This window comes from Emys orbicularis, chromosome 17 (assembly GCF_028017835.1).
Source record: "Emys orbicularis isolate rEmyOrb1 chromosome 17, rEmyOrb1.hap1, whole genome shotgun sequence".
Classification (NCBI taxonomy): domain Eukaryota; kingdom Metazoa; phylum Chordata; order Testudines; family Emydidae; genus Emys; species Emys orbicularis.
In genome coordinates, this window is record NC_088699.1 from 3414885 (window position 1) to 3424366 (window position 9482).

Below are 9482 nucleotides of genomic sequence, written 5' to 3' on the forward strand. Positions count from 1 at the left end.
AGCGATACTCATTGTCACCTCTGGTCTCTTGTTCAGATCTAATTACAGCGTCATTTTGTCAAAAGTTGGCATTTATTTTATATTTATGTAGCTGTAACGTCCAGAGGCCCCAGTCAGAATCAAGGGTACCACTGTGCTAGACAGTGCATGTGTGAGCACACACAGTCCCTACCCCAGAGACTTGCGATCTTCAGCTAAATTCTACATTTAACCTCTCATCTGTTTGGCTGGAATTCTCTTTCAGGACCAATTTAATATGTTTTCAAAGGGTGCAGCGTGCCCCTCTCCAAGGGTTTTCTTTGAAATGTCTGGTGCTCTTCTCATCCAAGACAGAATGTGTAACTTCTGCAGCATGCCAAAGGCAGAAATCAGGACCAAAGGTTGAACCAAGCTGTTCCACACGGCTGAGCAGAGCAGTAGCCATTAGATCACCGGCCCAACACATCTGTTAACATTTCGTAAGGATTCGAACATTCTCTCCCTTCTCCGAAGTGTTTTCAGGTTTCCAGCCAACTTTTGCTTGATTACTTCACTCATTCATGGAAACGAAACTATGAAACTAAAAGCATTAGAGCAGGAGGAATTGCAAAATATTAGTCCTTTCTGCGCCTGGTGAGTTCTTCTCTAATTACTGGCAGTGATCAAAAGCCATATGTTACACAGTTAAACTCTCCCTGTTTCTGGTTGGCCTCCTAGAGGCTTTGGAGGCACGTGAAACTAAGCTATGGCTTTTGATTCAGAATCATGCTGGTGGCTGAGGTGCTCAGATATCACTGAACTACAGCTCTCTCCTATGAGAAGTCACTTTGAGTCTCATTGGAGGTGGGAAAGGTCCTGCTATTCTTTTGGTCCATCATCCTGAGAATGCAGAGTTGTTCCCTACAGTATGTTTCTTAGTGCTTTATCCAGTCTGGTAATGTTCCAGGTGCTAAAATTCCCCAGATGCAGATGGTAACAAGTATATACTCAGACTTTTCCACTGAAGCTGTCAATAAGTTCTCTAAGCATATTGCAAAAACCTAAACAATAGTCAAGATGTCAAAGACATTCAAAAAACCTCCCTAGGAAGGATTTTCCAAAATCCAGCCACAGACTCCTGTCCATCTCCCATACTAACCCCCTTGGAAAACAGGTGAATCTTGCGATCTGTCATGAAGATCAATAATGCTGGGTTCACCTGGACCAACGGCAGAAGTGAGTGCTAAACCTGAGGACCTGAAGCCAAGAATGCCTTGCTGGCAACCCTCTCCCTTTGAGATCTGGGGCCTCTTAACCTGAATGCCCAAGATGATCACAACTACCACATGAGAAGGAAACATCTCAAGCAGCCAGGACCCAAACCATTTAGGCACCTTAAACTTCACCTGGAAATCAGTTGATCGCCTTTGCAGAACACGGGTGCAGTGTATCCTTTCCAGGACTGCCATATAAAGGGACAATCTCCAGCCCCTAAAATATTTACTGGTCTTTTCTTAACTCCCTCCTGGCTCTCTTTGTATACACACACCTGCCAGGTGCTCAGCGCAGAGCCAGAGTTCTAGGGTTTTTCCTCTCCAGAGCAGCGCAGAAAAGGGGCATTATTGCCTCCTTTCTCCATAATGTGAGGTGCCTGAGCATGCAGGCCCAAATCCCATTGGGTTAGCCACTAGCTAGTGGCAGTGCCGGTCTTCCCACTGGTGGTTTGGGAGGCACAAGCACTGGCAGAGAGCACAGGGAACTTATTTCCAGCACTGACCTGATAGTGCCCTTCAGAGAGTGATACCTGTGCATGTAACCTGTCACGGATGAAGAGTATCTGATGTGAAACTTGTGCTGCAGCGGCATCAGGTTTTCAGGGGAGTGGCTCCTTAGAGTGCTCTAGGGGGTTCAGGAACATTGCAGGTGTAAAAAGAAACCTTGGCTTGTCCGCTTCGAAGGTGCTGGCCACACGGTCTCTCTCTCAGGCCAGGTGTTAACAAATACTTTACAAGTGAACATTTTATTACATTCTGTGAACTTTATTTTAAGGACTGTTAATGCTTGTGATGTGTAAGGAGACAGTCAAAGGTCAAGACTGGTGGCCTGCGTGGGTCCCTAGGTCATGGCGCAATGCATCAGGGCAGTGTGTGTATTTCCGGGGAACACTCTGTAAAAGATGGGGTGCTAACCATGCTGCCCTGCTGAATTGCAACTTGAACCATGACAATTTGTCTCCCTAACATAACCCTGGTAAGTTTATAATGGTGGCGGGGGAGAGCCTTCTTCACTTCTGACCCTAAACTGTTGGGCGGTTGTTCGCTCCTACGCCAGAGGTAGCTGCATTTCAGGCCTTGTCTACAGCACAGTCAGGAAGATCTAAATGTATCTGTTTCTGATGCAATTAAATTGGTCCCCTCCTTTGCCAAAGCATGGACATTAGGTTGAACATCTTTAATTGTTTAGCTTAGGTCACATACAAGCCAGCTTAGATCAAACCATTTTGAGACATGCTTGAGTGTCCACACCATTAATGAAACCAATGCAACTTGGTATTTGGAGCAGGCCTCTGGGTGGGTGACGTGATCCCTGAGTATAGCTTGCCTAAAGAAAGATAATTTGTCAGGAGCTCATTCAAGAAGAAAGGTGTTATTGAATCTCATTTTCATTCCCCTTTTTCTGCTCTAAAAGCAGCTTCCCTTCCTGCAGCCCTGTCCCAGGGGAGCAGTTGTGGAAGGGGTAAGGTATGGTACAATGGAGCCGGAATGATCTAGTCCCTCTTCCTGGTGTGCTTTCCCGGCTTGTAGAATGAGATGAGTTTCCTCTGCCTTGCAGGGAGTTACGGTCATGTGCGAGAGTACAAAGGAAGTGCCATTCAGTTCTAGAGCACATGCGCGCTGGGCGGCACCATGGATTTGCTTGGCCACCTTAACGCCTCTTGGCTGGGAGTGTTTCCACTGCAGCAGAGTCACTGACGACTGCGTGTGAGCTCCCTGACCAGTCACTAAGCGCTTGGTGGTCCTGCGCTCTCCTCGGTGAGGGGTGAGAGCTGCTCCTATGGGCTAGGTCTGAACTAATAGGCTTGTAGGGCTGGAGCCGGAGCCAAGCAGGAATCTGGTGTAGGGAGCCTTTGTTTGCCCCTCACTCCCTGGCCCAGCACGGGAGCATGCCCCGTAAGGCTGCACTCAGCTACTCTCTAGATTCATCTGGCTAATGTAGGAGTGGCTTTAAAGGGTTCCGGGGGGTTGCATTCCACCATCCTTGGTTAGGAATGAGTCTCCTGGTTGGGTAAAACATGGGCACTGGCGAGGGGTGGGAGGTCCCATGCGGATCCTGGCCAGTTGCTTTGTTAATGCCTGTACGTATCTGCAAAGCTCTCTCTGATGGATCCCAAAGGGCTGATTCTTAAGATTTTTATAAACCATTTTCCAGCTTGCTGTATCCAAGAGTAAACCAAGCTACTGCCCTGCAGGCCCCTGCCCCCCCGGCCTTACTCCAGCCTGGAAACTGATCCTTACCGCCGAGGGGAAAGGCGGCGCTCTTTCCTCTGTCTAACCACTGGTACGGAGACCGTTAAGGGTGATCACTGGCCTTACTGTGAGCCCCTCTGGGTCAGAGTGCACTACCCCGAGCCCCACGAGCGCTGCCTCCGGCCACTCAACACGACATTCCAATGGAGAGATGACTCGCAACTGAAAACTGGATGTGCAGCTCAGGACACTGCTCTGCACTAGGGCTCTCTCTACGAGCAAGGGGGCATCTGTGGTGCCTCAGAGTTCACCTTCTCCTGGTTCAGCGGACGCGGCGCTGCCCTTCCCTCTTGCAAAGCTAAACCGACTCTGGTAACCAGCCTGACAGCTTTGAGCTTCAGATGCTTGGAATTCCTGATTTCCTGCTAGATGCCACGTGGCGTCTCAGGGCGCTTGGCAGGGTGGTGAGAGCTGTCGTCCAGATCTGTGTGTACAGGCAAAGAAGCCATTGCCCAGGCAGGGCGGAAGGAATACCCACAGCACGCTGATCCCGGGAGGATGCGGGAGGGGATGGCAGCCGAGCAAGCAGCTGAACTCGTTCTCTGCCTTTCACCTTCCCCAGCTCCGGTGCAGTGCGGTGGGTGCAGTACACCTCATGCTCTGCCACTGCCTGGCAGGAGCTGCTGATTCTCTGCGCCCTCGGACAGCTGCTGTGGCTGTCACCTGTGTGGAGTCCCCTGTGGCTAGAGGCCTGGACATCTCCTTTAATCTCCGCGGTGTTTGTTTTCCCTGTAACCCTGTGTTCCTAGCCCAAACGCTCATCCCTGCTCCTCAGGTGCTGGCCCAGCCCTTTCTTTCCACCTGCTTTTGTGTCCACCCCACTGCAGCACTTCCAAGCACCCTGCCCTGCACTTGCTCTCCTACCTCTGGTGCTATCCACTCCCACTCCGGCCTGTGCTGACTCGGCCACCTCTGCATGTCCAGACAATTCCTCCCCCCTTAAAACCGTCCTCTCTCTGGCTCATGATGAAGAGACTGTTGATGCTACCTACAAAGACACTGTTTTATTACTGCAGGTAGCGTCTGGATGCCCCAGAGAGGGACCAGGGACTCATTGTACTAGCTGCCGTACAGCCGTAAGGAAAGGACAGCCCCGCCTGAAAACAGGTGGATTCACCACGCGGCTGGGGAGGACCAGGTGAGTGAGCTGATTTCAGCTGGCACTGCACTAACGGCCTAGCCATTGTCTTGCAGTTTGCCGTAGGACAGAGAAGGTATCACCCAACCACAGGGCTCTGGGTGAGAGCCGGGGATCCAATCTCCTAGGTTTCCAAGACACGTTGCCAGGAGGCCAACGCAAGCCCTCACCATATCTACTGTATTGTATGTATGTACGTACACACACTCACTCTCTCTCATGAAACTAGCACTGGAATGGAACTGAGCTAACGTCGGAAACGTTCATATTCTACAAACACATCAGGGGAGACCAGGCAGTAACTCAGGGTCGTGCGTTTCACGGACTCTGCTTGGGAAAGGGACGTGTTCATCTTGACATAAAGGGAGGCAGCATAGTGTAGTGGTGAGAGCAGAGGACTGTGATGCAGGCTGCCTGGGTTCTACTGCTGGCTCTGCCACTGCCTCCCTTTATCCTTCTCCCAGATGAATGATTGTAACAATATCCACCCCTCCGGGAGGGTGGGTGGCCTTATGTACTAAACCACTCGGCGCCTCCTCGGAGATGCGCTGTGAATTCACAGCAGTGGTATTACTGATATAAAAAATCACGTGTCAGGAGGACGTGCAAGTCGCTTGGCCTGTCGTCTCTCCTCGTGGTAGGTAGCAGCTGCAGCAGAGCAGCGACAGACTCTGGCGCCCAGCAGGGTTTCCCCTCCTTGCATTCGCTTTTCGGGTCCCTTAACACGTGGTGACAGATCTCCACAGCCACCTCCAGGAGATCCGGAAGGTCCCTTGTCCTTCATTCCCCTGACACGTCCTCTGCACAGCATAATTGGCAAGGGTAAGAAACGGATGTTTTAGGTGGGTCGGACCCCTCTGTCTGGGTGCAGTTGAAATTGGTGTAAAATTTCATGAGTAATTACCTCCTAGGTGAACCTGAGCTGTTAATTGGGTGACTGTTACGTACTCGTTCTAGTAATGTCCCTCTGGAGATTGATCTAATGAACACTGTGCTCCAGACACATGGTATCCCTCAGACAACATAATGGTGCCATCTCACGCGACACGTTAACTGTGCGGAGAGAGAACCGAGTAGAACGCTCTCACCCTCCAGCCACATGTCTGGGACTAGATCCAGGGAGCTTTTCCCCTCTAGGGCACTGGTTTGAATCCAGCCCAAGGGAAAGCACCTCTCTTGGGGCTGCTCATTGGATCGTCCTTGTTTTCCTAGTGGACGACGGCCCACATCACAGAAGTCATTGTCACAACTGACCTCACCCACCTTGTGTGTCTCTTGCTGGGACCAATAGGGCTACAATACTGCAGCCATCGCACCCGAGAGTCTTAGCCCCGAGGCCCAGGAGTAGAGGATGGCTGAGGATGGACATTTCCCTCTCACCTGTAAAGGCAGCTCCGCCTGGGTCGAGCGTCTGTCCCCCCGCACTGAATTGAAACGTTTGGGGGCGGGGGAGTGACTTGGGCCTCAGGCCTTCAGGACCATGCCCTACTAACATCAAGGAGTGCGGGAGTGATGCTACCCATTCGAAAACAGACCCCAGACACGGCCTTCACCTGCTCCTCCTCACTGGAGCGAGAGGACCCCTGGCCAGTCTCACTGGGAGCCCTTCCAGTGGTTTCCATGAACCACAGCAAGTGTAAAGGAATCATTAAACCTCTCTAGGGAGGGAAAGTCCCCTCTGGGTTACTAGCTGCAGTTTTCCAACCCCCCTTCTCCTGGGGGGCTGAGTGATGTATTGTGCAAAGTGCCCATGTGAGCCTGTGCACACACTTCTCTCTGGAGAGAGAGAACCAACAGGTGTATGTTAAAACCCAAAGCTGTTCAGGCACCCAGCTCCCCCGCTCGGTCTCCTGTTAACCCTTTCATGCTGTCTCCCAAGCTGGTGCTTCCCAGGCAAATTCTTTGTTGCTGTGATTTGCAGCAGAGCTGGCGTGGAAGGCGGCAGCAGCCAGCCGGGGCATTCCAATCAAAGCTTTGCACTGCAGAGTATCTGGGGAAAGGGAGGAGCAGAGAGCGGGTTTCTAGGTCTCAGCCCATATGCCTACCCCTCTGGTCCGCGGCTGTATGCCAGGTAGCCGGGTGCCGGTGCATCTGGCAGAGGTGTGAGGTGTGTAGCTTTGCCAGGGAGGCTGGCAGGCGTTGCCCCCCTTAGCCATCCTTTCCATTTGCTGACAGACGGTTCGGCATGAAAGAAGTTAACTTCCTCTTGCAAGCTGGGAGCCAAGGCCGCTCTTGTCAAGGCAAGGTCACTTTGACACTACCATCCGGATGACAAGAGCTGGACCCCGTTTTGGGGGTGCCCGCTCTAAGAGCCAGGCACTGCGCTGCATCCAAGGCACCGGAGGCGCTGTCTATAGAGACCCCCATCCTGCACATTGATGGATGTTGCCATTTGTGAGCTATCTTGTTCAGACAGCCAGTGCACTCCTTTATTATCTGAAGAGCAGCTAGTGTGTGTGGCACTGCAAACAACCTGATCCCAGCTCCCAAGAGCTTCTCGTCTCAATCAGGCACAGATAACCTGGGTTACACTTAGGTGGAGCAGCGTTTGAAACGTCAGCACGTGGGGCAGGTGTATTTAATTTAGAACAGTGCTTGGGAGTTATTGATAGGCCTGCGTGAAGGATCGGGAGCAGGTAGCTGAGTGCATGAGATGAGGAGCACTGCAAAACTGAGAACAGCTACTGGGTAAAAGAAAGGTTTTGGTTTGACATGGCACTTAGGACAGCAACTTCGGGTGACTGGCTGGGCTGGGTCTCAGGTTGGTTTCTGGTTGATGAGCCAGTGCGTTGTTCTGTGCGTTGGTCTGAGTCCCAAACCATCCCCATGTGTGCAGCTGGGCCCTTGAGTGCTGCATATTACTATCCGCTTTGTCTCTTGGTGTTGAAGTAACTGAAAAGCCAGTACAGTCATTGCTCTCAAGCTGTAGCTTTTGGCATTAGCCAGACAGCCGTGGCCTAGGAAGGAATGTTAGTAGCAGTTAGCAGGAAACCTTAACACCCTCCCCTGCCTGCAAAATGTTTGGATTATTAGCCAAACCTCTTGAGATCTTCTTTTATCTCCTATATGTGCGTGTACAGACACAGACACACACACTTATCCCATCAACTCCCACGTGTAATTAAGAGGTCAGTTCAAGATATTGTTTAAAAGTATTGCAACTCTTTGTGCAGCTGTGGTAAAGATGGATTCCAAATCACCCTCAAATGGTTTGATAACTTCTCGTTTCCAAGTGATGATAGTGTTTCATAAAGGAACGAGGGGCTGGACTGAGTAACCAGGTGATTTTGTGCCTGGAGCATTTGACAAAGTTTAGCTATTTCCTACGATGACTATGGAAATAGGCCAGTGAGGGACATGATTAATTCACCGCTGGTTCATTGTGTTCACTATAGGGCACAAGCCTCAGTGTGACCTGGCCAACCTCCTCTGCTCCTAATCCTGTGGGGCCGGGTGATGGCTCGTCTCTCCAACTGGTAACATTTATACCACTGCCATCCGCTCATCTTCATTCCCTCAGAACTGTGGGCCACCTTCCCTCTCCTCTTACTAGCCTCTTCCCATTTTCCTTTGCCTCATATCAAAACTTTGCATCTTTAATACGGCTCGGATAATTTTTCGTTGGGAAATAGGGCCAGGAAAAGGAATCCTCCATTGGTTAAATCTTGCGTGGGAAGTTGCAGCTGTTGCTGGTTGTACATGGTACTTTTTGCAGTTTAAAAAATGAAACAAACCCGTTTGAGTTAAAACCCCCATGTACTGCAGTATATCTTAAACTTACTACCTAGCCTTGCGCCTTTATTTTTATTATGGTTTTCTAGTTACTTCAGTGAATGGTTCTAGGCCTGCAATGAATACCAATGGAGTGGGCGAATTCCCCTGCCTTGTCCCTCTGCCCTGATGAAATAATAATCCGTTCGCATTGATGCTGCGTGGCGTGGACTAGTATATAATGATAGGAGTTTATGAAATGGGGCCTAAGACCAAAGCACTGCAGAGTGTAAAATCTCCCTCGATTCTCAGGTGGTGGTGAGAGAGACGGTGAGAGTACTGTACTGCCACAGGCACGTCCTCCTAAAGACCCTCCAGCTAGATCTTATTGAATTAAACATCTCAACACGTTTCAAAAGTATTAAGCATTTATATCACCGAGAATAGCATCTGTCTTTGCACTAGCTATGCTAAAAATGACACAGGTCATAAATCTTCACATTTCAGAGCATAGCTAAGCACAGCTGAGATCAGGGAGAAATCCTCCCTTTTGAGTACTCGGCAGTTTGAAAAGTGTATTATGGGGATTTTTGCCTTCCTCTGAAGCATACAGCAGGGACAGGCATCAAAGACAAGGTCCCGAGCTGGGTGAACTGTCAGTCTGATCTTTACAAGCTAGCTCTTTCAGTCACATAAACTCTAACCACTCATCCCTTTACTGAAGGTTATGTGGCAAGTGTTCTGTTCAGTAGCAAACTTGTGTGAGATTCAATGGAAGTGCTTAGGCTGCACCGAGAAAGGTCAGCCGTGCTTCCAGCACAGTGGCCATGCTGTGAGGATTTCTGAGCCATTGCACAACTCTCTCTTGTACTCCTGGGGGACAGTAACAGCTTCAAACTAGAAACCTTCAGGCGAACGTAGCAACTGCACTTGGTGACTGGTGATGCAGAGAGGAAAAAATACACATTGTCAGGTCATCTTCAAAGGGGCAGGCCAGCTTGGGCACTGGCAATGGGATAGCAGGTCACCTCTTCAGATTCTGTTCACCTCCGTTCTACGAAATGAGCTGGTGGGCTTGGTCCAAATGCTAACAGATATGGATCCTCCACACAAATCCCAGGCTGGCCCCCTTGCTAGCAACCTCTGCA